We start from the raw sequence: 27194 nt of genomic DNA, 5'->3' as shown, positions 1-27194 counted from the left end.
GCAGATCACAGAGGCCCAGCATTGGGAGAGAGTGGGGGCAGGTGATACGGAGTTAGAAGTGAGAGGCAGACTTTTGGAAGCCTGCTTCCTGAGTTCAGGGAGATGTTTCTGCAAGTGACTTGGATGACAGATGTGAAGGTTTCTGATTCTGGTGGACGATAGTACGAGGACAGGGATCTGCCACTTAAAGCAGCTTTATTAACTTTTTATTGAGAAGAAGCGGAGGTAAAGATGAGAGAACAACCACTGAAGTATACAGAAGAGTTTTCTTAAATCTCTCTGTATTCCATAAATGTTTTGCATTAGGTTGAGTCTAGACACTAAGGATAGATAATAACGAACTCTAATAGCTAATTTTAATAAATAATTAGCTCATAAATGTCTATAGTGCCAAAGTAGATAATATGGGTCATTAAAATAAGGATCAAAGTAACAAGGTTGTCATACTGATAGTGTGTTGGAATTAGAGCTGAGATGAAATATCTTAACATACTATAATATATCTAGACATAATGAACAATCCTGCCATGTTTAGGTCATGTTTGTAATTATGACGAAACCACTGATTATTTCTGAGTTTATATTCTATTGGATACTACACTCCCAAAGCCTTTTAACTTATGAGTAGCTGAAGGTATTTGTTATAATGCTTGGCTTAAAATCAAATAATTGATGAGACATAACAATCATAAAACCTTGTTCCCTCCCCACAAAAACAAATTTTAAGAACTGAATTCTTTGCACTAAGGAATATGGTTTGATACCTTGGAAACCCTCAGATAAAAAGTTAAAAAGTGTTAATTTTCTTTGCCTTCTTGAACTAGAGAAGTGTTCAATAAATATTTGTTTTAATAGGGCAATATAAGCATTTTAAATTATATAAATAGAGGCTTGTAGGTATTGCTTACACTGTTTCTTCCCTCCACAGAGGTACAAAGGCTGGAGAAATCTAAGAGATTAGCCTCAGGAAGTCAGAATAGTTGGATTACCACTGTTTTAACTCAGATCATGATCATCATTACTGTTTACTCATTACTTACCTGTGAGATCTCAGAAAAAAAATGGTCTATATTATACAAAACAGTCCACACTTGAACAACCTATCACTCCAAGTTAAGGGCTGTTCTTTTCAAAGTGTTTGTTAGGGTTGATTATTGAAGGCTCTTGTGTGAATATAGGAAAGTAAGATGAAGGCAAGTCTGTCTGCCTCCGCCTCTTTGAGTCTTAACTAGAGCTGCAGAAAAAAATCTGTTTATTCTCTAGATAACAAAAAGAAGAGAATCTTCTCTGAATTTTTTGTAGAAGCCCAATTTCAATTTATCTCATTGTATATAACAGCTATTCATTGTTTCCATTCTGCAAATATTTAGTATCATATGTAATATATCAGGTTTTTTGCTAGAACTACAGACATAAAGGTAAATAAGATATATCCTCAAGCAATTGATAGTCTACTAGGAAGGGAAGAAACATGTAAATAAATGAATGCCATGGAGTTTTATAGGCATAGGATGGCAGCCTATACAGCATGCAATGGGAACAAAAAAGAAGAAAGGGAATTATTAATTCTCTCCAGGACGAGGGGTGGGGTTAGAAAATCTTTTATGGAGATGAAAATGCTTAAGCTGTCTTGAAAGATATCTTCACCAGGTAGATTCTATATATAATTAAAATACAGACATTAGTAAAGGCAGAGGAATGGGCTGTGTCTGGCAGGATTAATGATGCAAAAAGGATTGCTCTATACTGGATTATATTCTATTTATTTTGCAAGGCTTCAGGATTGTTCAACTGGTTATGGGGTGCTGTGTAAAAAGGAGAATTTCTTCTGTGGCAGATCTAGAAGAGACGGGGAGTAGTCTCCGGACCTGAGCAGAACTGATATTTGTGGAAATGATAATTTCTTACTGGTTTTTCAAGGATTAGAATTTGGGTACCACATATACATTTTCATGTCTCATGAGCATTTTTCTTAGAAATGTGTTAAATAATCTCATCTGAAAAAGCCACTGTTCTATGGCTTTTTCTGTGTTCCATTTCTATCCCACTACTCCCCCCACCAAAAAAAAAATCAGAAGTGTCCATTCTGTAAGGCGTCAGGTTCTGTAGGGTTTCCGATTTTTGTTTTGTTTTTCTTGTCTTTTAATAATGCAGAAGATAATACCTCCTTAAAAGTGAAGCATTCATTACACATTAAAATAAAAAGCTGGGATCCCTGGGTGGCGCAGCAGTTTAGCGCCTGCCTTTGGCTCAGGGCGCGATCCTGGAGACCCGGGATCGAATCCCATGTCGGGCTCCCGTTGCATGGAGCCTGCTTCTCCCTCTGCCTGTGTCTCTGCCTCTCTCTCTCTCTCTCTCTCTCTCTCTGTGTGTGTGTGTGTGACAATCGTAAATAAATAAAAAAAAAAAATTAAAAAAAAAAATAAAATAAAAAAAAAATAAAATAAAAAGCTATTTCATATTTTAAAGAATAATTCCTCAAAATGACTCCAGTGAATTCTTTGTCATTAGTTCAGGAGAAGAAACAGGAGAAAGCTAATCAGGTATAAAGTGTGTTTTTCAAAGTTACTTTGAATGCAATCTGCTATGATCATATCAAAGGCCCATAAAGGCATAAATTAATGTAGTTTTACATATTATTTTAAAAGATTTTATTTATTTATTCATGAGAGACACACACACACACACACACACACACACACAGAGGCAGAGACATAGGCAGAAGGAGAAGCAGGCTCCATGCAGGGAGCCCGACGTGGGACTCGATCCCGGGTCTCCAGGTTCAAGCCCTGGGCTGAAGGCGGCGCTAAATCGCTGAGCCACCCGGGCTGCCCTGTAGTTTTACATATTACGTATTTAAACTTGTATAAAAATATTAATACAACAGTATATTTTATATGTCTTTTACATAAGCCCCACGGACAAATTTCAGAAAAACACGAGAGTGAAGTTATTAACTCCGGTGTATAACTGTGATATATCCTGTATATATTTTCCATAATATTACCTTTTGTGACTCTACTATTGAATTCATGCTTATAGGGTAAAGATAGAATTCAGAACATAGAGAAATACAGTGAAAATACCACAGGAAAATATTTGTGTCATGGTTGAAAATTCAACATGTGTACCTCTCTTCTAAGTTATTAATAGGCCTGAGAACAACAGTATAAGCAATTTCTCCTAAATAGAAGCGAGTCTGAGAGAATAGACTTCCGTCAGAAGTGGCTGCTGTTAGGGAGAGGGGAAGCTGGATTCAAACAGTTTTGTGAGAAACTGGAAAAGAGGAAGCAATTCAGCTTCACAATCGGTCACTGATATTTGGTTTACTCTCTTTGGAGTTTACAAGTGGCTGCCAAGTTACGCAGAACGCGCGCAGCCTAATCCTTGGAGGCCTCTCTTCCAGCTGATGTCTGCGTCAGTGGTGGCCATGAGAGAGGAAGCAACTTGAAGAAAAGATTGTTTACCACTTGAGTTTAACATGGAATTAGAAGGCTAAATAAGTGGTTTTGAACACCACTGGAATGCTGTTTTGTATACATCTAAAAGACATAGTGACTCCCGAGAGCTACTGAACCTCTAGTCCTCAATGTGGATTAGGCACCTTCTTACCACTTCTTTGGGGGTAATTATGAAGAGTCCAAGATCTGCTTTTAATAAATACCTCTTACATTTACAGTCATGTATAAATTCTGTGTGAGATTAGACAAATAATCTAACAAACCCCAAAGTTATCAAAATCATGTCCTCCTCCAGATTATAATCTAAGGAGTGCTGGGTATATTTATAGGTCTATCAGACGAAGGAAAACAGAAGTTTGAAATTGGCTACATAAATGTGGTAGAGCTGTCACCCATTTTTTGTTGCACATTACACTTTTTCCCACTTACAGATTATAGTTTACTTGAGGGTAAGGACTCTAACCACATTTGTTTGTTAAATCTCCTTCTGTGGACAAAGTGGAACAAATGGGAAAGAAGCCATTGACCAGCTGCATGTGAGTAATTCTTTCCCCAGGATAAGCCCACTTCAGCTTTTAAGTGGAGAATGGCTTGGGGAAGGTGTTGTAAAAAGAAGGTCACAGACTCAGACACGTTTGAAATAAGGCTTTTATTCCTGTTCTCCAGTCTACAAACCTTGCTGAAGGAAGGAAAGGGAACATCCACCAGCAAAAGCAGGGTAGGGACTCCAGCTCACTTCTAGGAGTAGGACCTAGGATTCCCACACCGACTGTCTTTCCAAAAATTGTTTTGAGTTCCACAGAAGTGATAGACCTTTATATTCATAAGTAAACCCACTTCATATACGCATTTAAAGAGCAATCTGCGTGCACATTTTGAAAACCAAAAAAGTATCAGTAAACAAAATCGACTATAAATTTGAAAGGAGATTTGAAAAGAAAAGAACAAGCAACTTTCATTTAGAAAAATAAATGAAGTACGACAGGAGAATAATACAGTTAAGATTTTTGTTAAAGTTAAAAGTTTTCTTTTACTTTTAAAATGTGTGACATATAGATATTTTGATTATGGAAGCACTGATTCCCTCATCAAAAGAAGAATGGCCTTTCTTCCACCCCTAAACAAGATTTTTCTTTTCTTTTCTTTTTTTTAAAGATTTTATTTATTCATGAAAGACACACAGAGAGAGGCAGAGACATGCAGAGGGAGAAGCAGGCTCCCTGTGGAGAGTCTGATGCAGAACCCGACCCAGGACTCTTGGATCATGCCCTGAGCAGAAGGTAGATGCTCAACTACTCAGCCACCCAGGCGCACCCCTAAACAAGATTTAGCCTTGTTTCTTGAAATTTAATTTTTTTAAATTGTGCTACTTTGATTTGATCTTTCCCCTTCATTTTCCCAAATCAAAGTGGCATATAGTTTAAGTTTTAATTCAGTTAAATTATTTTAAGAAGCCATTTTTAAGTGGCTTTTAAAAAAATTTATTTACATAATTCTGAGAGGGGTAATTCTGAGTGGCTCAGTCAGCTAGGCATCCAACTCTTGATTTGGGGTCAGGTCATGATCTCAGGATCGTGAGAACAAGCCCCACATCAAGCTTCACACTAGATGTGGAGCCTGCTTAAGATTCTCTCTCTGCCCCTGCCCCACTTCCATTCTCTTAAAAAAAAAAAAAGTAAAAAAAAAAAAAAAAGTAATAATATTCTTTTTGAGCTTCTGGTGTGATCCAGAGATTTTAAATATTCTCCTCCATTTTATTTTCACAGTAGTGCAATCAGTGGCCATTAGTGTCTTCATTTTATAGCTCTGTAATCTGAGTCTCACAGAATATAATTAAATCTGCCCAAGAAACCATAATTATGAAGCAGGACTAAGATTTGAACCCATGTTTGTGTCTTTTATCCACAAAAGTGCCCACAAATGTGTAGAAATGTGCATAGGTATATGTATGTCACATGTATGTACTTTGTTATGCACCTCATCCTTAGTTGATAATTGATGGAATATTTTCTACTTCTTGGTTTCTACTAAGTGCGTTGCCAAGAAACTGCTGGATGCCACCTGTGCAATTTTTGAAAAGAAATTAAATGATGCACCCCAGGAAGGGATCACATTTGCTCATTATTTCTGGCTTAATCAAGTTAATGGGAAAGAACCAAAAAAAAGCCAAGACCAGCACCTGTAACCAGTGTTGCCGGAAGTCATGCCCCTGTAACTTTGACGTGTGTGTATATGTGTGTGTGGCAAAGGGTCTAATTATTGAGCTGTTAACAATATAATTTAGGTACTCATTAAATGTGCTACCATTTAATAGACTTGTCTGATCACAAACCTTCATTAAAAGTCTTAGAAAGGGTTTTTTTTAAATCTTGTATTTTTCCATACAATTCATCTCATTGGATAACTGAAGAGAGATGGACTTTGGCTAGTGGTTCACAGTAAAGAATGAAGACTGGGTGTGTGACTGATGCTAGAATTTGTAATATTTCTCTGCTGTTTTTATAGTATTGCTGCAAATTTTAGAGATTGGAAAAAAGAGACACAAAGAATAAAATATGGAGCAAATTTATATTTAACTTTTGAATACAAGCTATCTTTTACTAAGGATTAAGCCATCAGAAGAACTTCTAAAATTCATGTAATGGGAGAAAATTCCAGATTTTCTCATAGGTTTTTAAGCAATTACCCTTTCCATTAATATGTTTGCCTCCAAACAGAAAGCTATTCCTAGATTTTAAATTTTAATTTAGTCTTTTTTCATATTAATTTGCTATTTTTATCAAGTATAATTATTTTAAAATAAAGATTTTTCTCATTTTTGAGGCCAGTTTTACAGTGCTCTTCAATGTTTCTTTGTGTGTCTTTCTCATTCATCTTAGCGGCGGGGGGGCGGTGGGCGGTGATAGGCAATAACATTTTTTAATACTCTGTTGAGTATCACATATTGTACCTTTTTGAAATCTCTATTTTATAGATATGGAGACAAATAAACTTAGCCCTCATCTCTTGCCTCGTAACTGATGAAGATGTAAATAAAACTTACATCTTAAGACTTAGAGTTTCTCTTTACTACACATATACCCATATATACTTTTCATGATAAATTTTTAAAAATTCCTCTCTGTGATATTTTCCATTTAAAAATTTCAAGAAAGCTTTGTTCTGGATGGGAAAGTGCCACCTGTGCCCAGACAAGCCTTTGGATGCACTTATTACTTACCTGCTTAGACATGATAAATTGCTCTCTAGGCTGGCATTTTACATATAGAAAATGAAGGCCTTTAAAAAGAATCTCTTATTGAAGTATAATTAACATTCAGTGTTATATTAGCTACAGGTTTATGATACAACATTTCAACGATTTTGGTTTTTTTTGTTTGTTTTGTTTTGTTTTTTGTTTTTTTTTTCCATTTCAACGATTTTGTACATTAGTGCTCATCATGATAAGTGTGCTCTTAATCCTTTCTATTTCACCCATTCCCCATGACCTTCCCTCTGGCGACCACCAAATTTGTTCTCTGTATTTAAGTCTTTTTTTTGTTTGTTTGTCTCTTTTTTTCTTTGTTTCTGAAATTCCACATGGGTGAAATCATAGGTTATTGTCTTTCTCTGACATGCTTCACTTTATACCCTCTGGGGTCTATTTATGTTGTTGCACATGGTGAGATCTCATTCTTTTTTATGGCTTAGTAATACTCTAGTGTGTGGTGTGTGTGTGTGTGCGCGCACACGTGCATGTGCACACATGCATATGTGTATGTGTGTGTACACCACATCTTAATCCATTCATCTATCTATGAATACTTGCATTGCTTCCATATCCTGGTTATTGTAAATAATGCTGCATTAAACATGAAGGTGCATATATCTTTTCAAATTAGTGTTTTTGTTTTCTTTGGGAAAATACCTAGTAGTAGAATTACTAGATCTTACGGTGATCAGTATCATATACAGATCATATCTTTTATGGAATATGAACAATACCCAAAAGTACACAGATGTTTTTAACCAATAAACAGATACATAATAAATACATAAAATTTATTGTGCTCTCAAAATTCTAAAAATTCCATCAATAAATGTCCTCAAAATCGTTAAATTAAAAACCCTCACTTTAAAAAGTGTCTGTGACGATATTATATATTACGCTATTAATAATTCAAGATCTTTAAATTAGGGTAGATGTTTTTGACAGTAATATTTTCATCAAACTGGAGGTTCAGTAAGAAAAAAAATTCTATCTCGACCTTGCAAGTTCAGGCTTTGAACATAATCTTAGCGGGTCTATGCCTAAAACTGCTAGTGTCAGTTGTCTCTGCATTGATTTTGTTTGTTCAAAGATATGATTGTGAAGAATTGTGATTCTTCCTAAAATATTTTCAGATAAACCCTAACACATCTTTAGCAATAGAGATATCATACTAAAAATTACACGTTCATCTTCAGGAACCAGTGGGAAGGCCCTATCTTATTTCTGTCTTCTAAAATAGCTGCATGATATTTCAGGCCTTGAAGAGGATGCTGTACTAGAGAGGCAGCAAGTATATATTCATTCTTAAGTACTTAGGCCTTTTTTTTTCTCTTCTTCTATTATTTCAATAGATATAAAATCTGACATTGAAGTGCTGATCTTCAGATCCCTATTTAGTACTTGGAATGTTTTTTATTTTAAATCATGATCCTTTTATGAATTGGTCACTCTGGAGATACATGGTTTTTTGTTGCAGTTTCCATATTTAACTGGAAGCAGTACTGGTACAATGCTAGCTTGCACTCCTGGCAGGAAATTTATTTGCATATGTGCAGAATATACCTCTAACTGCCACTTCTCTGCTTTTTTTTACTTCTTTGGCATTTCACCTTCTCACACCCCCTTTTCCTAACTCCTCACATTAAGGCCATCATTCTTACTTGGTGACTGTCAGATGTGTCCACATGCACTTCATCTTTTTTTTTAACAGAACTGTGATATGAAGAGGTGAGTTATAGTAACTAGCACTGCACACTCTTGAGGGGGAAGAGTTATACACATCTGTTGGTGTTGATTTGCAGGGTGGGAAGTCATAATGAGCAGAAGCTGTGGTTGTATACATGAGTCCCCTTCTCGTTCTTGTGGGGCTCCTGTTTCATACATCATCCTTAGAATTACTTATTCCTCATTGCTTTTCTCCTTCTCTTCCCATTTCTGTCCCTTGTTATCTTTATTGGCATTAACAGAGTGTTTTTTTTATTTTTTTAAGAAGTTTTACAGCCCTAAACTAGGATTTCTCAACCTTAACACAACTGACATTTTGGGGCAGAAAATTTGTTGTGAGAGACTATTCTGTGCATTGTAGGATGTTTAACACCATCCTGGCCCTTACTTACTAAATGCCATTAGCCCCCACTTCCCTGGTTGATACATAGAAAAATGTCTTCAGGTGGAATCAGATGTTTTCTGGGGGTCAGAATCACCCCCATTTGAGAGCACTACCCTAACAACTAGTCTAATTTCTTTCATCATTTCTTTCTACATGTTTTATGAAATTATTCTGTTGCTTTAAATTACAGAACAATGATCTCATTTGACTTCAGGATGTTGGTTTCAGCACCACTGTGCCTCATTGCCTCTGATTCTTTTTGTTTCATATCATGGTCTCTTCAAGAGCTGCTAATACATGTTCACAGTGTTGTTTTTGTGTGAGATAGTGAAAAGATAATGTCAGTGACACATATACTGGGTTGGGGCGGGGGGGCAGCTATGATAGTTGATTGCCCTATAAGTCTAACTACTAGTTTGGAGACTATCTTGGTGATTACTCTGCCTTCTGATATGCTACCTGTCAATTTTTTTTTAAACCAAGCTACCAATTTCAACTTTTTGTGAAAAGTAGACCCCATATTATTGTTTTGTTCCAATAGCCCCAAAGCACAGACCAGGTCTTTTGACTGTCCTAACATTAGCACTGAAAGTTCTGCATTCTGGTAAACTTTTCCATCGTGAAAAATCCAAGATAGCTCAAAATCCTACGTGATATTCCTTTTATTTCCTTTGCAGTCAGAGCATCTTAGCCCTACTTTAATTTCTATTATTCAATGGAGTGGGAAATTTAGTGCAGGGACACTGAGATCCTGGGAATGAGGTAGATCCATAGTTGTGGTATGCGTAATCTCACAGTGTTTCCCAAAAACTGAGTTTGAATGTTTACCATGGACCTCCTGGCCCCGTCTTGGTTTATATCTGGTTCCGCTACACTTTTGTATTGATTGCCTTGTACCTGACAGTCTTTGTTTTGCAACTCTTCATTTAAGAACTGCTTCCCACTTTATTTGATTAAAAAAATCTTTAGTTTTGTGTAGATTTTTCACAAGGCAAATTAATAGATATATTTGTTCAAGATTTCTTTCAAGGGTACCTGGGTGGCTCCATCAGTTGAGCGTCCAACTCTTGATTTCAGCTCAGGTCATGATCTCAGGCTCTACTCACTGTGGAGTCTGCTGGAGATTCTCTCTCTCCCCCTCTGCCCTGCCATCCTGTTTGCATGTGCTGTCAATCAATCAATCAATAAAATCTTTTTAAAAATTTCTTTCAGCTATCCCATAATATGAAATCAGCTTTATAAGGTAATTTACAACCTCTTGGCATTGTTTCTAAATGGCTGCTTGCTCCCAGGAGATTAACTCAAAGAATTCTTAAACTGTGGAGACTTTACAGGTGGAAGGATAACAATCTGTGTGGTGTTGATTAAGGATCATTAAAATTATCTTTCCAAAAAAAATTATCTTTCCATACTTAATATATCTCCTCCATAATAATATAGGAATATTCAACATTAGCTCAATTCCTTCCAAGTTCAAGTTTGTATCCACAAGTCTGTTAAAATACAAATTTGTGGGTGATAGCAAACTCATCAGCATATAATGTGCGATCAACTCATTATTACACAAGCCTACATGAAACGCAATGAACTTTGAGAAGTGATCAAAGGGAGAGTTATGAGGTTGGTTTGTCTGACACAGCTAAGGACTCAGCTGTGACAGTTCCAAACAGAGCAGTATGGAGACATGGAGTGCTAGGAAGGGAATTGCTAACAGTATAAATTGAGAAAAAGAAATGAATCTGCCTCATAATTTGTCTGAGCCTCCTTTTCTTAACCTATTATTTTAAGGGGTTAATAAATAAGTAGGGTCCTTAGGCTAGTTGCCTGCTACAGAAAAGAAAAGAAGAAAAGGTAGTGGTGTTACTCATTCTCTACCCTTGGTAATACTGAGGTGGGTTGGCCAAGGGCTTGTTAACTCTAATATGGTCAATACCAATCCTATGATGCTGTCTCCTGATTTCAAGATAGCAACAGTCATACTTAGAAGACATGAACAATCCTATTGCTGATATTGTTTGTGTTTTCTTCTTGCAATGACAAAGCACAAATTCACAGAGCACTTGAACCAACCTATAGTCTGGAGGCCTGTTTTTATAGGAACTTTCTCAAAGGAACTCTTACACAGCCTTGCTAGTCATACCTAATAGATACCTTTCAGTTTCCCTTTGAAGATGGTGTAGATTGCATGGACCGCTTTCTCCTAGGCGGTCTGTGGCTTCAGTTCTTCAAACCCCTCTTCTTGCCAGCTACCAATTGCTGGAGTTTCTCATCTTACTGCTAGGCTCACTTACTTTCTGTTGCTATAGCAGTACTTAATAGAATGGTACTAAGATGAGATCCACCTAGAGAGTTTTAAAAAAATGCAGATTCAAAGTCACCATCCCTAACCTACTGAATCAGAATTGCCCCAGGAAATTTTTCTACATGGTGAAATTGTAGATATACTACTCCCCACTCTCTCCATCCATGATCTCATCATTAGCCATAGCTTTAAATACCATTTGTTTGCTTCATTATTTGTAAATTTATGTCTTCACTACAAACCACTTTTTGAAGCTCTGGTCTTTTTCTTTTTTAATTTATTTTTTATAGGTGTTCAATTTACCAACATACAGAATAACCCCCAGTGCCCGTCACCCATTCACTCCCACCCCCCGCCCTCCTCCCCTTCTACCACCCCTAGTTCGTTTCCCAGAGTTAGCAGTCTTTACGTTCTGTCTCCCTTTCTGATATTTCCCACACATTTCTTCTCCCTTCCCTTATATTCCCTTTCACTATTATTTATATTCCTCACATGAATGAGAACATATAATGTTTGTCCTTCTCCAACTGACTTACTTCACTCAGCATAATACCCTCCAGTTCCATCCACGTTGAAGCAAATGGTGGGTATTTGTCGTTTCTAATAGCTGAGTAATATTCCATTGTATACATAGACCACAGCTTCTTTATCCACTCATCTTTCGTTGGACACCGAGGCTCCTTCCACAGTTTGGCTATTGTGGCCATTGCTGCTATAAACATCGGGGTGCAGGTGTCCCAGCGTTTCATTGCATCTGTATCTTTGGGGTAAATCCCCAACAGTGCAATTGCTGGGTCGTAGGGCAGGTCTATTTTTAACTCTTTGAGGAACCTCCACACAGTTTTCCAGAGTGGCTGCACCAGTTCACATTCCCACCAACAGTGTAAGAGGGTTCCCTTTTCTCCGCATCCTCTCCAACATTTTTGGTTTCCTGCCTTGTTAATTTTCCCCATTCTCACTGGTGTGAGGTGATATCTCATTGTGGTTTTGATTTGTATTTCCCTGATGGCAAGTGATGCAGAGCATTTTCTCATAAGCTCTGGTCTTATATACATTGTTGCCCCTCATTTCTCCTGTAGATGTTTCAGAGGTATCTCAAACTTAACATGTTCAAACAAAATGCTTAATATTCCTTGGAACTTGTTCGTCCCATATTTTTCAATATCTCAATAATTGGGGCCATCTTTCCCAGAGTTTCTTGAGCATTATTCATCCCTTCCTGCACATTATCCATAGTATCCAACCTATCAGCAAGTTCTGTTGATCCTACCTCCACATTATGCTGTAGCTTCATATACATACCCTTTTCCAAATCCCTCCACTACCTTTTGTTCTAGCCCACCACATGCCTCATGTAATTCCTGAAATTGGCTTCTAATTGGTCTCCCTACTTCACCTTTAACTTGCTTCCTACTGATCCTCTATATTTAGGAGCCAGTGTCATTTTTTGAAAATGTCATGTAGGTCCTCTCTTGAAACCCTTTAATGGCTTCCCACTCCTCTTCAGATTCAGTTCACATATCCTAGTATGGCTTCTATAACAGTGGACCTCACCAGTCTGCCCTCGCCCCCAGGACTCTGCCCCTCACTCACTATGCTCCAGCCACAATGACTTTGCCTTGGTTCCCTGAGGATCCCCTGTCTTGAAACCTTTGTGGGTACAGTGGCCTCTTCTGGAATGGTTTTTTCCATCGTCCTTGACTCTTCACATTACAGATGCCTTCACTTGAGTCAGGGATCAGGTTAAGTGTCACGTTCTTAGGGAGACCTTCCTCATCCTCAGCACACAGTATTCTCCTGGTTAATTTTGCCATTCCTTTACAGTACTGGGCATGTTGTGGTTATTGATTCATTTATTGCTATTTCCCTCACGAGAACCATGGCTACTTCCATCACTACTGTACACTCGTTATGTAGAACAGTGCTGAGCCGATAAAAACCACTCAATGCATATTTATTAAATTATTAATTAAGGTTTAGATTTTGTTTGTCCTTAATGTAGGGCCAATAAATATTAGATGGGGAATAGAATTTGGGTGAGACTTTTAATAATAACTGGTTTTCATATTGAAAGTGGAAACCTATGAACTCAAACCTAGTATGTAGCTGTAATAATTCAACTCTACACTACATTTTATTTGTCATCCTCTTAAATGGTTTAACATAAATATTTAACAACATTAATTAGCCAACATTTAACTTCCTTTACTTGTATAATTCACAGTAATATTTTTGTACCACAGTTTTTAAAAATTCAGCATTCCTGAAATAATTTTTTCACTTACTTGGAAAAAGAACAAACACAAGTTTGACCTTAGATGCAGGTATAAAGTGGCCATTTGCCCACATACTCTTGACTTGAGGGAGATTATTAAAGCAAAAACTACTAAAAGCTATTCACTAACTCTTGATTATTGCTCCTGAAATTTCACCATTTTGAATATTGTCTTCTCTGAGTTCGGTTAAAATCACTTGTACATGAAACAATCATTACATTATCAAAGTTCAATGTACATGAGATCTGTTGCATCACTTTTATCCTAGTAGAACTGGATACCAATAAAATCTTTTTTTTTCTATAAATAGGAGTGAACTTTAAGAGAAAATTGATCCCCATGTAACTATGATAGCATAATTTTATTGTTAAACAGAAATATTTGAGTAGGTTTCTGCCTATTACCACACTGTGAGCCCATAAGAGCACAAAAGGAGTCCATCCTTAGGATATGACATGATAGAATTCACAAAATTGTATTGAAAGAATGAATAAATAAATAAGTAATAGCAACCTTTTGTGTCTGGTGCCAGTATTTAAAATAAAAAAATGTGTACAATTGAAATAATGTTAAAATATGCATAAATATGCTTATGGACTTTGGAGGAAGAAATATGTCCTAATTGACCTTTTTCACTGATAATACATAAGGTGTTAGAGACTGAATACCAGGTGTCAGTCATTTGGTGTTTCTAATCGTTGTAGTACAAATTTGCTTAGTCAGCTCTTCCATGAGGTCCTTTGGGTTTTCTTTCTTTCTTTCTTTCTTTCTTTCTTTCTTTCTTTCTTTCTTTCTTTCTTTCTTTCTTTCTTTCTCTATTGAAGTATAGTTGAAACACAATGTTATATTCATTTCAGGTATGCTTTCTACCTTGATCTAGCCATTTTCACCTTCTATGCTTGGCTTATTTTTGTTAAGTGGTACAAATATTGAGTAACCTGTATTGACGTTGGCACACTTTCACAACCCGCCTGTGGCCTTTCTCCTCATTACCTTATCTGACACTCTTTAAACTGTATTTTTACAATTCTTGCACAACTGATTCTAGTGAAATAAAGAAGCTATCATTTTTAATCCCCTGTCTGCTTTTTTTTCTCACAGCGTAAGCTGTGGCTACTTCTGGGGTATCATTAGCAAGTTGAAAGCTGAGTATCACATTTTGGATTGTGGCCTCTTATGAGTCATTTGTCTTTTGAACAAGGTGTGTCCGATGTTGGAAAGAAATCATAGCAAAGTCTATGGAGTGCCAACAAGTTTTTCAAAAGGAGTTGCCACACCCAAACCTAAAGCATTTTTTCAACAGCTAAGATTAAGAGTAATTAACATTTAATATACCCCCACTTATATGTCCATTAAGTTACCATGAAAATTAACATTTTAGCCATGTGTGTCAGCACTCATTTAACTTATTTATCTTTCAAAGTTTGGTCTTTATTAGAACAGTCTTTTCTCAGCAGAGATCTTTGTTTTAGATTGACTGCTTTTCTATAAAGAGTAATCCTGCTCTATGGAGGCTGATGGTCTAGATGAACTGATGTCAACATCAGGTCTCCATTGTTCATTATGCAGAGAAGGCTCATTTGGGTAGTGAGGAAAAAGAGCTTAATGCTATGACCTTGTACGGATCATTGCTTTCAGAGCTGAAATCTCCTCCTAAGTCAGTATATTCTTTTAGAGATTACTTTTTTGTTGATATTTTGGTAGGAGGGGGAAATTCCTTGGTAGACCTGTCTTCTAAGACTCTAAAGTATAAAACAGAATTAAAATGTATTTTTTTAATCATTTGTTCACGTTTTCTGTTTGGGTAAAAGTAGCCATATTTTTTTACTATTATATGGTTTTCTATGAATATTTTTTAATGCGTAACTTGGGATTTAACATCCTTCTATGTACTTGAGAAAACGCTATCTGATGTATATAAAGTTAAAGAGTTGTTAAAGTATTTATTAGTGTTTTTGTATGAAGATAATTGTCCTAAGTCAAAAAGATAAACCCTATCATAAGTACGTACCCACATATTTGATGGGAAGCCTGTGAGGAAAGAGGGGGATGATGGAAAACATTGTCTTTTCTTGCACACTTAAAAGCAGCCTATTCCCTCCTTTGAGAGACTTTGCATGCATACTGTAAACCACTACAAAAATCCTTCATCATTCTGGCTGCTTACTTCAAAATCCAGTCTAGTTGATCAGTCTTGCAATTCCTGGAACTGGCACATTATTCAAGGTATTATCACTTCTTAACTCCAAGGGGAAAAAAGGCTCCCCCTTTTTTCTGCTCTTGATTCTTTAATTTCATTAACATAACTTGAGATTGCTTTAGCTCTTTTAGCTATAGGAAATAAATCATAAAGATAACTTTAGGTATTGAACAGTACAAATCATCTTTCACCTTGTCTGCTCTCCCTATGTTAGGTTTTTGAAATGTACGCAAGCTCCTGTGTGCAGTCTGGCTTGCATCCTTGTGGCTGTGCTGTTCTGCTCTGCGTGAATGTACTGTGGCCTGTTAGTTCCTTCCTGTTTTGATGGACACTTGGATGCTTTCCACACTTTCGATCTTCCATGCAGTGTTTCTGGGACCCATGCAGCATAATGGTTAACAGACTCCAGAACTGGATTGCTTGTGTTTGTGGTTCCACCAATTATGCAACTTTGACAAGTTATAAACTATGCCTCAGTTTACTCATCTGTAAAATGCAGTACGTTTTCTAGGGGGTAGGTATGTTATGAGCATAATAGAGTAAAAACACAGGAAGGACTCAGCAGTGCCTGATGCTTGGGGGCATGGTACAAGTATTGGCTGTTACATTTGTTAACACAATCCTTTTCCATGCTTCCTGAGGTATTTAAGTGTGACACTTTCTCTTGGGTAAATACCTAGAAGGGTAATTTCTGGGCCATAGCATAGGAATACCTTCAATTTTACTAAAATAAATAAATAAATAAATTATTCTCTGAAGACATTGTACCAATTTATATCTGTGGTACATAAGTTGCTTTTTGTCCTCCACGTCAAGTCTGTTGTCAGACTTCTAATTTTTTTCAGTCTGGTAGGTGACAGAGTAGCTCTCTGTTACTTTAATTGACATCCCCTAATAATTGTCCTTTCTGGGAATGCCTTTAATGTTCTTTGCTTAAAACAAAACATACAATACTGTATTCCAGCATATGAAATTAAAATATAAAGAAACTCACTTTTTACCTCTAGGAGGAAGTGACAGAAGAATAAGATTTATCTGTACCTGTAAAATTTTATTTCTTTAAACAACAAAAATTTGAAGAAAATTTGGAAAAATGTTTATTTCTTATATTTCCTACTCTTATGAGGAGTAGCTGGTTATATTTTTTATTATTATATATTATTATTTTATATATTATTTATATTACATATAAATAATGTATAAATAATGCATTATGTTGTCATTTTCATAATGTTTTCAATATTTCATAATTTTTAAAAATCAATTTAGGTTTCATTATCAAGCTAGGGAATCATGTTTGGGATTCAGCAATTAAAAAGGGATAGCAATATTTTAAATATATTTGATTAAGAAAATTAGTATGCACATGTTACTATAAGGAAACCAATTACTTGCAGTAACATTTTAATCATAAAAGTGTAAATGGTAGAATTAAAATAATAATAGCATCCCATTTATTTTTTTTAAAAGATGGAAAATATATTTGGAGAGAAAATTCTCCAGCTTCATGACAATAGAGGATGATTATGGTGTGACAATATAATAAAATATCATATAGGATATTATATTTTAAATGTTTTACTGAATATGTTATGAAAATTATGTCAGTAAAACTTTACTTGAATATTATATAAAAGTACCATTTTTCTTAATCTTAGAATGATTTCTATTTTCGGTGTCTTTTAACCTATTTTAGGTTAAATGTGATGTTATTGCCAATATAAGGAGGCAAATGGCATAAACCCATCTGCTGTCATTGTTTATGTATATATATAATATTTAATTTGGCATGCAGTGCTATCTTTAATAATTACTTAATTTAATTAACATGGGAACCTTGATTTTAACATGGGCAAATGATATATATGATTATATCATCTATAATAGATAGTTTTCTTATTTACATTGAAAAGTTATGAGTTCACAGCAAAAAATGCAACTTTAATTTTACCCATTAGGATTTAAAAGCTAAAGGGTCAATTTTCCTGGACAGTGTTGACTAGAATTTAGGTTTTTGAGGAAAGTATCAGGTAATCTTTTGTGGATTTAAAAAATCGTTATGGATGGATCTGTTCAATTCCTGTGCTTTGAAGTTCTCACTATATTTCTCAACATGTTTCCCATAATGAATTTTAATATTTAAGAAGATCCTTGATTTGATTATACTAGTACTCTGATTCAGATTTTCCAACACAGATTATATTAGTTTATGAAACGTTTCAGGGATAAAAGGATAGAATAATATGTAATGAAACTATTGGTTTCTTAATTTTCTAGATCCCAAAGTAACAAAGTCTAATAACATTCAGACCTGGCAATTTGAAATTTATGGCAATTTGAAAATTAGGTAAATTGTGGATACAGTAGTCAGATTTTTTTTAAAGATTTTATTTATGTATTTGAGAGGGAGAGTGAGTGAGTGAGTGTGGAGTGAGGAGCAAAGGGAAAAGCGGACTTCCCAATAAGCAGGTAGCCCAATGCAGGGCTCGATGCCGGGACTCTGGAATCATGACCTGAGCCAAAGGCAAATGCTTAACCAACTGAGCCACTAACACACCCCTACAGTAGTCAGATAGTTTAAAATAACTATATTGGTGCACCTGGGTGGCTCAGTTGGTTAAGTGTCCGACTCTTGGTTTCAGCTCAGGTCATGATCTCATGGGTCATGAGACTGAGTCCACATCAGGCTCTGTACTCAGCGGGGAGTTTGCTTAAAGATTCTCTCTCTTTGCCCCTCCTCTCTCTCTTTCTCTCTCTCTCTCTGTCTCTCTCAAATAAATAAATCTTTTAAAAATTTTTTAAAAATTAAAACATCTGTATTGAAACATATTTGAAAAAATGTATACACATTTAAAGTGTACAGTTTGATCAGTTTTGACACGTATGTACACCTGTAAAATCATCAATACAATCAATATTGTGAACATACCCATCACCTCCCAAAATTTCCTCTCACCTTCTGGTAATCCTTCACCTCACTCCCTCATTTCCAGCCCAACCACTGATCTCTTTCCTCTCACAAAAGATGAATTTGTATCTTCTAGACTTTTACATATTTTTTTTGTATGTTAACACCATTCATTAATACTGCACAGGTAAATTCCAAACCAGGATATAAAAGTATTAGACACTAAGTCTAAGTAATTCTTACATACTCATTCTTTCCTTAAGAAATGTCCAAAACACAGCTTATTTCTAACTATAATCTTCAATCAAAACTTAGCCAGTTGACTTTGGCTTTTGGCCATCATGGGATAAGACGGCAGCTAAATTACAAGAGGATGTTTGTATTGGTTACCTATTGCTGCATAACAAATTATACCACAACTTAGCAGTTTAAATGACAGACATTTAATTCTGAAGGTCAGAAATGCAAGAGTGGCTTTGTTGGGTGATTTTGGCCCAGGTTGTTTCATGATGTTGCAGTCACATGATTGGTGAGGGCTACAATGCTTGACCTCACTAAAAATTCTCTTCCCAAGATGGCTTACTCATATGCCCAGTGGCCAAAGGCCAAATTCCTCACTGATATATTGTCAGAAGGCCTCAGACCCTCATGTTTTGGCCTTTTTCTGGGTTTGTTCAACATAGTGTTGAGCTTCCTGCAGAAAGAATGCTACAAGAGAGAGAATGAGCATGATCAAAATGAAAACTGAATTATGTTGGAAGTCATATACCATTTATTCTCCCAAATTCTGCTGTCACTCAGAACAATCCTGGTTCACTCTGGGAGGGGACTACACACCTGATTTACTGTAGGATCTGGATGTTATTGAGGCCATTTTGAAGGCTAGCTACCAAATATATTTAGGCTATTTAAAATCAGGTTTTAAGACTTGTATAATCAACCCATAAATCCACATTAGCCATTTGCCTAAAATTTATGGGCTGATTACATAAGTCTTACAATTTATTGAATAATAATTTTAAAAGCATTATTTACTTAACACTTTATTACCAGCATTTGAAAGTAACAATACTGCATTTCCTTGAAATGCCCTCTATAGGGGCGCCTGGGTGGTTCATTGGTTGAGCATCTGCCTTTGGCTTAGGGCATGATCCCGGGGTCCTGGGATTGAGTCCCGCATCAGGCTCCCCACAGTGAGTCTGCTTATCCCTCTGCTTATATCTCTGCCTCTGTGTGTCTGTCATGAATAAATAAATAATATCTTAAAAAAAAAAAAAAAAGAAATGTCCTCTATATTGTGGTGCCTGACTGGCTCAGTTGGTAAAAAATGCAACTCTTGATCTTAGGGTCATGGAGTCAAGCTCCACATTGGGGGGTAAAGATTACTTAAAAATAAAACCTTTAATAGATAAATATCTGTACTTTAAGAACTTTCTGTTAAATCTGATAGATTTCATCCCTCAGTGTGTACGTGTTTAGTAGGTATATAAGTATTTATGAGAGTTTCAGAACAAAAGATAACCATCTGTATCAGTTAAACCTTAAGCATATTATAAAAGAATCTGAATCTATTATATGTAGTTTTATTCTCAAAAATTAGGGGATCCCTGGGTGGCGCAGTGGTTTAGCACCTGCCTTTGCCCAGGGCGCGATCCTGGAGACCCGGGATCGACTCCCACGTCGGGCTCCCGGTGCATGGAGCCTGCTTCTCCCTCTGCCTATGTCTCTACCTCTCTCTCTATCTCTGTGTGACTATCATAAAAAAAAAAAAAAGTTATACTCAAAAATTAATAATAAGGGGGGACACCTCGGTGTTTCAGCAGTTGAGCGTCTGCCTTTGGCTCAGGGCGTGATCCCAGGGTTCTGGGATCGAGTTCCGCATCAGGCTCCTGGTGAGGAGCCTGCTTCTCCCTCTGCCTGTGTCTCTGCCTCTCTGTTTCTGTGCTCTAATGAATAAATAAATAAAATATTTTTTAAAAAAAGAATTAATAAGGGGCACACCCGGGTGGCTCAGTTGGGTAAGCATCAGACTCATGATTTCGGCTCAGGTCAGTCATGATCTCAGGGATCGAGCCTCACTTGGGCTATATGCTGGGCATGCAGCCTGCTTAAAATTCTCTTTCCCTTTCCCTCTGCCCCTCACCCATGCTCATGCACATGTGCATGTTCTCTGTCTCTCTCTCTCTAAATAAAAAAATAAACAATGTTAAGAAAGATCAGCTAATTCAATGTTTATTTTTCACAAGTTCTACTGTAGCAAAAAGTTGTTCTTATGGAGATTGTTATTATTCACACTTCTCAATGCATTTCCAATATTTTAGGTGTAGATGCATTTTTAAAATTTTTCACCAGTGTTGCTTTGAAAACTGGTATGAGGAGACATAAAAAGGAGGATTTGAATGTAAAAATAAATCCCACTTAGAAATTCAGTATACTTTTAAAAGATCATCTAAAGCTAAATTATAGCTTATACTTAAACTCTAATGAAGACTCAAAATATTAATAGATGTTCTCCTATATTACTAGTAATAGAGTATGTGACTCAAAATAAGCCCCCATTGCAAACAATGAAAACTAAATTGAGCACAGCATCAAAAATCTGGCAGTAAAATCACTTTGCCCCACCCTGTAGCACATGCTGTTCCCAAGGAAGAAGCAGTATGTTCTAAGGCTTAAGGTTTGGCAAAGGTTCTCATCATTCTCAGACCTCCTTCAAACTCCCAGATCTGTATTCAATTTCATTATTCTTTTCATACCCCTGCCTTCCCCCATCTGCTCTTGCTGATCACTTTACAAAACATCAGGAATACCTGCACAATTTAATGTAATTTTAATTGCACCTATAACACAGCAGGATATAAAATGAGTTGGTGAACTAGCTTGCCTTTGCTTAGTGAGTTGAAGACTTCTAAGGGTAGTGGGGGCCACTGTATGTTGGCTGACATAACTGACAAAACTCAGTAGCTTAATAAGCTTTGACTGTTCCCTTTCCGAGATAATTCTTTATTTCCCTGATATTTCATGACTTTGTTAAGAGTGCATCAGTCTGACGCTGCAAGGCACATTGACCTCTCAGACTCCATCAGGCTCCCTGAGTGTAACTGGCATAGCACCCAGACATGGGCATAGCACATGACAGGGTGCAGGGTCCCAGGTATCTATTCCCAAGAACAATTGTGGAACCTAATTTATTATTTACCTTGAATTTCTTCAAGATAATTTTTAAACGATTATTTATTTATTTATTCATGAGAGACACAGAGGGAGAGCCCGATGTGGGACTTGATCACAGGATTCCTGGATCACACCCGGAGCCTAACTGCTGAGGTACCCAGGTATCCCCTTCAGATATATTTTAATTAAATTAGGAATGTCAGTATTAAGAAGCAAGGTCTTGTTTCCTAAATTTGGTCCTTAAATCAGAATGCTTCCATTCACTACATTAATCAGTATTTATTGAGTTTCCAATAAAGGCCAAGTGACCATGTTCACAGTGGTAAACAGGAAAAGGCAAGGTTTCTACTCTGAGCATAAAATACCTTAGCATTTGACACTGACATAAGGGGGTAAATAAACACACGTCAGGTAGTAGTGAGTGTTATGGTCAAAATCAGTTGGAGGGATTTGCCGTTAGAGAAGGCATCATTGTGGAAATGACATGTGAACTGAGAGGAAATGCAAAAATTGAGCCAGGAATGTTTGAGGCAGAGAAAATAGAAAGTGCAAAGGAAGGCCCAGAGGCTAGAACAAGCTTGAAATGCTTGAGAAACAGATAGGACAGGATAACCATCACTTAGTGTACAAGATAGGAAGCCTTAGAAAATGGGGTTAAGAGGTAGGCAGGGCCTTGGCATAGCATGTCTTTAAATTTTTAAATTTATTTTCTTTTTTCTCAGTTTAGTAAAATACATAGACCATCTGCCTCTTTGTAACAGAGTAAAATTTCACATTAAAGGACTAGCTGCTGAACATGTCATTGTTTTGGCTACTTATATTTGAAATAACTTAATTTGCTGATGATGTCTCCAGTTTGAGAGATGTAGTATAAATAACATGGAGCTTACAGCCAAGATCATGTAAGGCATTGGTAAGCAAGCAGGAGTAACATATCAATAAGATAGTATCTACACTTTGCCTTAATTGAATACTGCATTTATCTATTAATTTTATGCAAATAGTTGAACTGGAAGCTGTTTTGTTTATAGATTTGTACTCTTATTAGAATGAGATGTGCTGTCCTATATCTAGGCTTAGGAGTGCCTATAGGGTTGCAGATAAGTCTTTGAACGCCAGCTTCTAAATGGTGGACTATCAGTCAAACTAAATGGATTTACCGCAGTTGAAAATGTAAATTGTTGGAATATATATATAGTCATATAAAATATTTTGTTTTTGAGAGAGATGAGACAGAGGGAACACGAGTAGGGGCAGGGGCAAAGGAAGAGGGAGAAACAGGCTCTCCAAGGGAGCTCTACACGCTACAGGGAGCCTGACACAGGGCTTGACTCAGGACTCCAAGTGGGGCTCCATCTCAGAACTCAAGAACATGACTTTCACCAAAGGCAGATTGTTAAGTGATGGAGCTACCCAGGCACCCCAAGGAATATATACTTTTTTAAACTACCGTGAATTAGTTTAAATGCAGTAGATCTGACATTTCTGAGATATTTCAAAGTCTAAGGAAAGAAATTTATCCCTTTATGTTTCTTGAACTAAATTTCTCCTGAAGTGATAAAATTTAAAATCTGATGTTGCAGCAAATTATTCGCTACTTAGTGTCTAAACATTGGGGTTCATTCTTCAGAATTGAGACAACTGACAACCATTCAATGTATTTGGTCCTTGACTGCTATGTTTTTATCTTTATGATTTCAATATATATAAATATTAGAAGTGAAACTAGCATAGTAAAGTAAATATCCTTTGTGAGTGAAAAAAATAAGCAGTCTGATTTCTCAAGAAAAAACCTAAAATATATTCTTGTTAAGAACTTCTTGTCCTTACCAGCACAAAACAGTATTGAATGCACAAGGAGAGGACTGCCAGGGTGAAATGCCCCTTATGGTACAATCTTGTTGGCAAGCTGACCAACACAGGGTGTAGACTATGAAGGCCCAGGAAGCACAGACCTAAAGTTCAGACAGATTATGAAATTTGAGTCCCAGCTTTACAGAATGATTTCTTTTATGTGTATTTACTTCCAAAATAGCTACTTCTCATTAAGACTCCTTCATTTTCTGTCGTTTGTACCTGTGTTTTAAAGAGGAAGATGTCTTACCTGAGACAAATAGTATTGAATCCAGAATGCCCCTGAGCCAGCATGAAGTTTAGCACATTTAATATATATTTTGTATAAATATAAACATTTATAATATAAATTAAAAGTTAATTTTATAAGTTGAGTTCAGACAAATGAAAATTAACCTATGGAAGGAGAGATATCATATATATACCATTTATATCATATATAAATATGATGTACTGTCAGTGTTGATACAGAAACAGGAGATGTGTATTTTATAGCCTTACTTGCTATTTATTAATTTCATACCTGTTTCATCAACTATGAAATTTGAATAATATCCTGTTAAGTGTTCAGAATAGTAAAGTGTGGATGAACATATATATGTATGTAATTTTCATATGCTTTAGAATTAAATTCATTATATGAGGAGTCCATAAGTACCACAGGCTTATTAGCACAGTGCCTCACAAAATATCAGCATTCAGTATGTTAACTCTCATTGACAGCCAAGTTTTTCCTTTTGTATCCCCAAAAGGTACTTGGACATTTTGCATTCTACTATCTTAATAATATATCAGGACTAGATCAGCTTGAAAATAATTTTTTACCTATGTGCAGTTAGCAATCAGGAAAAGAAAAAAGTGGGAGGAGGAGAGAAATACATTTATTTTCCTTTTTTAGGAGATCCCAGATGACGAAAATTTACTTGCCTCTACATTTACTGGCTTTATTCATCTGAACACACAAATATTCCTTCTTTGAAGGCTATTATTTTTGTCTCTAAGGCTCTCTTTGGCTCATATTTGCTTAGTAAGAGGTTAAGAAACTTTTTTTCCTTTAGAGAATGTGTAAATAGGATGGTGTGCTCATGTAGCTTAACACCATAGAATAAGGAAGCACAGCTTCAGGGACTCACTGTGACTTACTTAGCCTGTAGCAGTAGTGATGGAGGAGGTCAGAAGGTGGCTTGCCCTGTCTACTCAGCCCCTGCTGATTGACCTGAATCTGACTTTCCTGGGGTTGATTGCCTTTCCCTTTGCCTTAACCAGTTGCCTCCAGGCCCAGCGGGATCTTGAAAGTAAGACAGAGAATTTCAGGTGAACAAAATTGTTTGGCAAGTATCCTAAGAAACACTCTTGTGTAAGTGGGTGCAGCGTTACTTTTCCAAGTGCTTCGAGTTCCATTGTCACCTAGGTACATTCATATGCCTTAATCCCTGAGAACACTTCAGAGTGTTCATGTGACTTTCAAGTTGGTTTCCTTTTGTCATGGTTGACTAGCTGATGCTGAAAATCCTTTGCAGACAAAGAGAATGGATAACACGTTCTGTCTAGAATCAGAACATAAGAGTAGCCAATGACTTCAATCACTGAGCTTGGGCCAAGAAGTGGAGGATCTCAGCAATTCACCTTTGTTGGGTCCTCAGTGGTCATTTCATTGCTTTATGTGCTTAACATATTTTAATTTACCTCTTGCTTTTCAAGTTGGTCATCGAAATTTGTTTTTAAAGTCTGGTGAACAGACAAGTTCCACAGCTGAATTCCCTTAGTCAGCGTTGAGTCATTATTCTTCTCACTTTTGCAGCCATGTCATCATTGGGATTTGGGATTTGCTGAAACACTTCCCTCCGAACAAAAAGTTTCACAACTTCATGTAGGTTAGCATTTTCATTGTGTCTGATTTTTAGCATGCTCGATTAAGTTTAAATGCTGGTAACCAGTTGAAAGTAACCAAACCAAAGGAACTGGGAATAGTGTCACAGGTTCTTGGAAATCAGTTATGGTTAAAGATTAGAGCAGACTCTGCTGCTGCCTGTCTTTTTTATGTAAACATAAAGTTCAAAGGTCACACATGAATTGGAAAAAAAAGTATTTAGCTTCTGCAAAACTTTTTTCTTTTTTAACTCTTTCTTTAAATAGTTTCCTGATCATACCCTGTTTGCAAAATAAATGAAACAGTTGAACTTCCTGGATGCGGGTTTTAGCAGAAATAACATCAGACAGCGAACTTACTGGCAAATCAATCACAGTATTTTTCACCTGCAGTTGAAGATAGGCTGCTCTGTCCCAGGTCAACCACCAGACCTTGGAGATACTGTTTCTGGCCTTGAGTCTACTTAGGGAACAGATCACTCTCCGTACCTGTCTGAGGTTTTGTTCTCTACTCTATCTGGCCTTCAATAGGTAAACATCCCCTATGTGGCCAAAAGCAACAAAGTTGAGAAAACTTGGCTGAATCTGGAAACCTGTTATTAGTCTGTCTCTTCCCATACCAAGAGCCTACATTCTTGCTTGTTTCCCAGGGTCTAACTTCAGGCCCTGTTCTCTGCTGGCTGTGACCTCAGCACCTCTCTAATACAAGAATTCAGACTTTTGTCTCTCTGCCTCATTTCATCCTCTTTGCACCCTACTACTAATCTTTCCATTGCAGATACTTTTGGTTTCTCCTTTCTTTGAATGGACTTTTAGGTTTCTCCAGGCATGCTCTGCCCACCACCTGTACCTTCCAGATTTTTACTCTCCATCCCTTCCATACCCCTGCCACTTCCTTAATCTTAACTACTTCATTGAGCAGTCTGGTATCAAGAGTGAGCTTCTTGCATTTTAGCCTGTTGGAGTTTGAGCCAGCTAACCTTCTCCATCATCTAATGGACCTCACCAACTTCTACCTGGGGTGATGCCATCAGTTCTTTAGAAGAGGATATGGCTGGGGGCCTGGATGGCTCAGTCAGTTAAGCATCCGAGTCTTGATTCCGGCTCACGTGGTGATCTCAGCTCAGTTCTTGATCTTAGGGTCATGAGTTTGAGTTCGAAACAGGGCTCTATGCTGAGTATGGAGCCTACTTGAAAAAGAAAAAAAGAGAGAGAGTATGGCTTTGTGCTGATTGATCCTTCTGTTTTCTCTTCTTTGACTGACTAGTCCATGTACTTTTTCACACCACAAATTTCATATTGGATAGACAGTATATATAAGAAGAACACACATACTTCTTTTATTTACTATTTGAGTAAAGTTATATCACCTAGTCCCTGTTTTAGATGTCACTCCACCAATCTTGTTTAATCTGTTAACATGGGATAGAGACTCAATGATAAATAGAATGTAATAAATTTTACTAAACTGGAAGTAATACTTTAGAATGTCTGCTCTTAAACAGGAATATCTCCACTGAGATGAGGATTTAATAGTTCTCTGAAAAGCATTGCTTGGATGCCCAGACTTCTGCATATAGACTACTGCCATTCTTTTCTTTGATCTAAAGCCATGCTTCTCAGACTTTAATGCGAATATGATTTGTATACAAAATAAATAGACAAATATGTACCTTGAACTTTATAGGCAAAATCACCTTTGAAAATCCCTTTTGTTTGGCCCTTCACAGAGGGTTTTTTTTTTTAATCATTTGCCAAGATTTAAAAATCAGGAAATTTAAACAGAAATC

General features: G+C 36.6%; 1 protein-coding gene and 1 long non-coding RNA gene across 3 annotated transcripts in view; one reads left to right on the top strand and one right to left on the bottom strand.

Annotated features, from left to right (window-relative positions):
- ADGRV1 (adhesion G protein-coupled receptor V1) overlaps nucleotides 1-27194 on the top strand; it is a 521868-nt gene that overhangs the window by 251300 nt on the left and 243374 nt on the right. The window lies entirely within an intron of this gene.
- LOC144290155 (uncharacterized) overlaps nucleotides 24395-27194 on the bottom strand; it is a 32053-nt gene continuing 29253 nt past the window's right edge. For both annotated transcript variants that reach the window (XR_013357970.1, XR_013357971.1), the window contains one exon: nucleotides 24395-26591. This is a non-coding gene — a long non-coding RNA (uncharacterized LOC144290155). The remainder of the gene's footprint in view (nucleotides 26592-27194) is intronic.

The sequence above is a fragment of the Canis aureus genome, chromosome 2, assembly GCF_053574225.1.
Source record: "Canis aureus isolate CA01 chromosome 2, VMU_Caureus_v.1.0, whole genome shotgun sequence".
Taxonomy (NCBI): Eukaryota; Metazoa; Chordata; class Mammalia; order Carnivora; family Canidae; genus Canis; species Canis aureus.
Note: the sequence above shows the minus strand (reverse complement) of the source record. Positions and strands in the feature narration are given on the sequence as shown.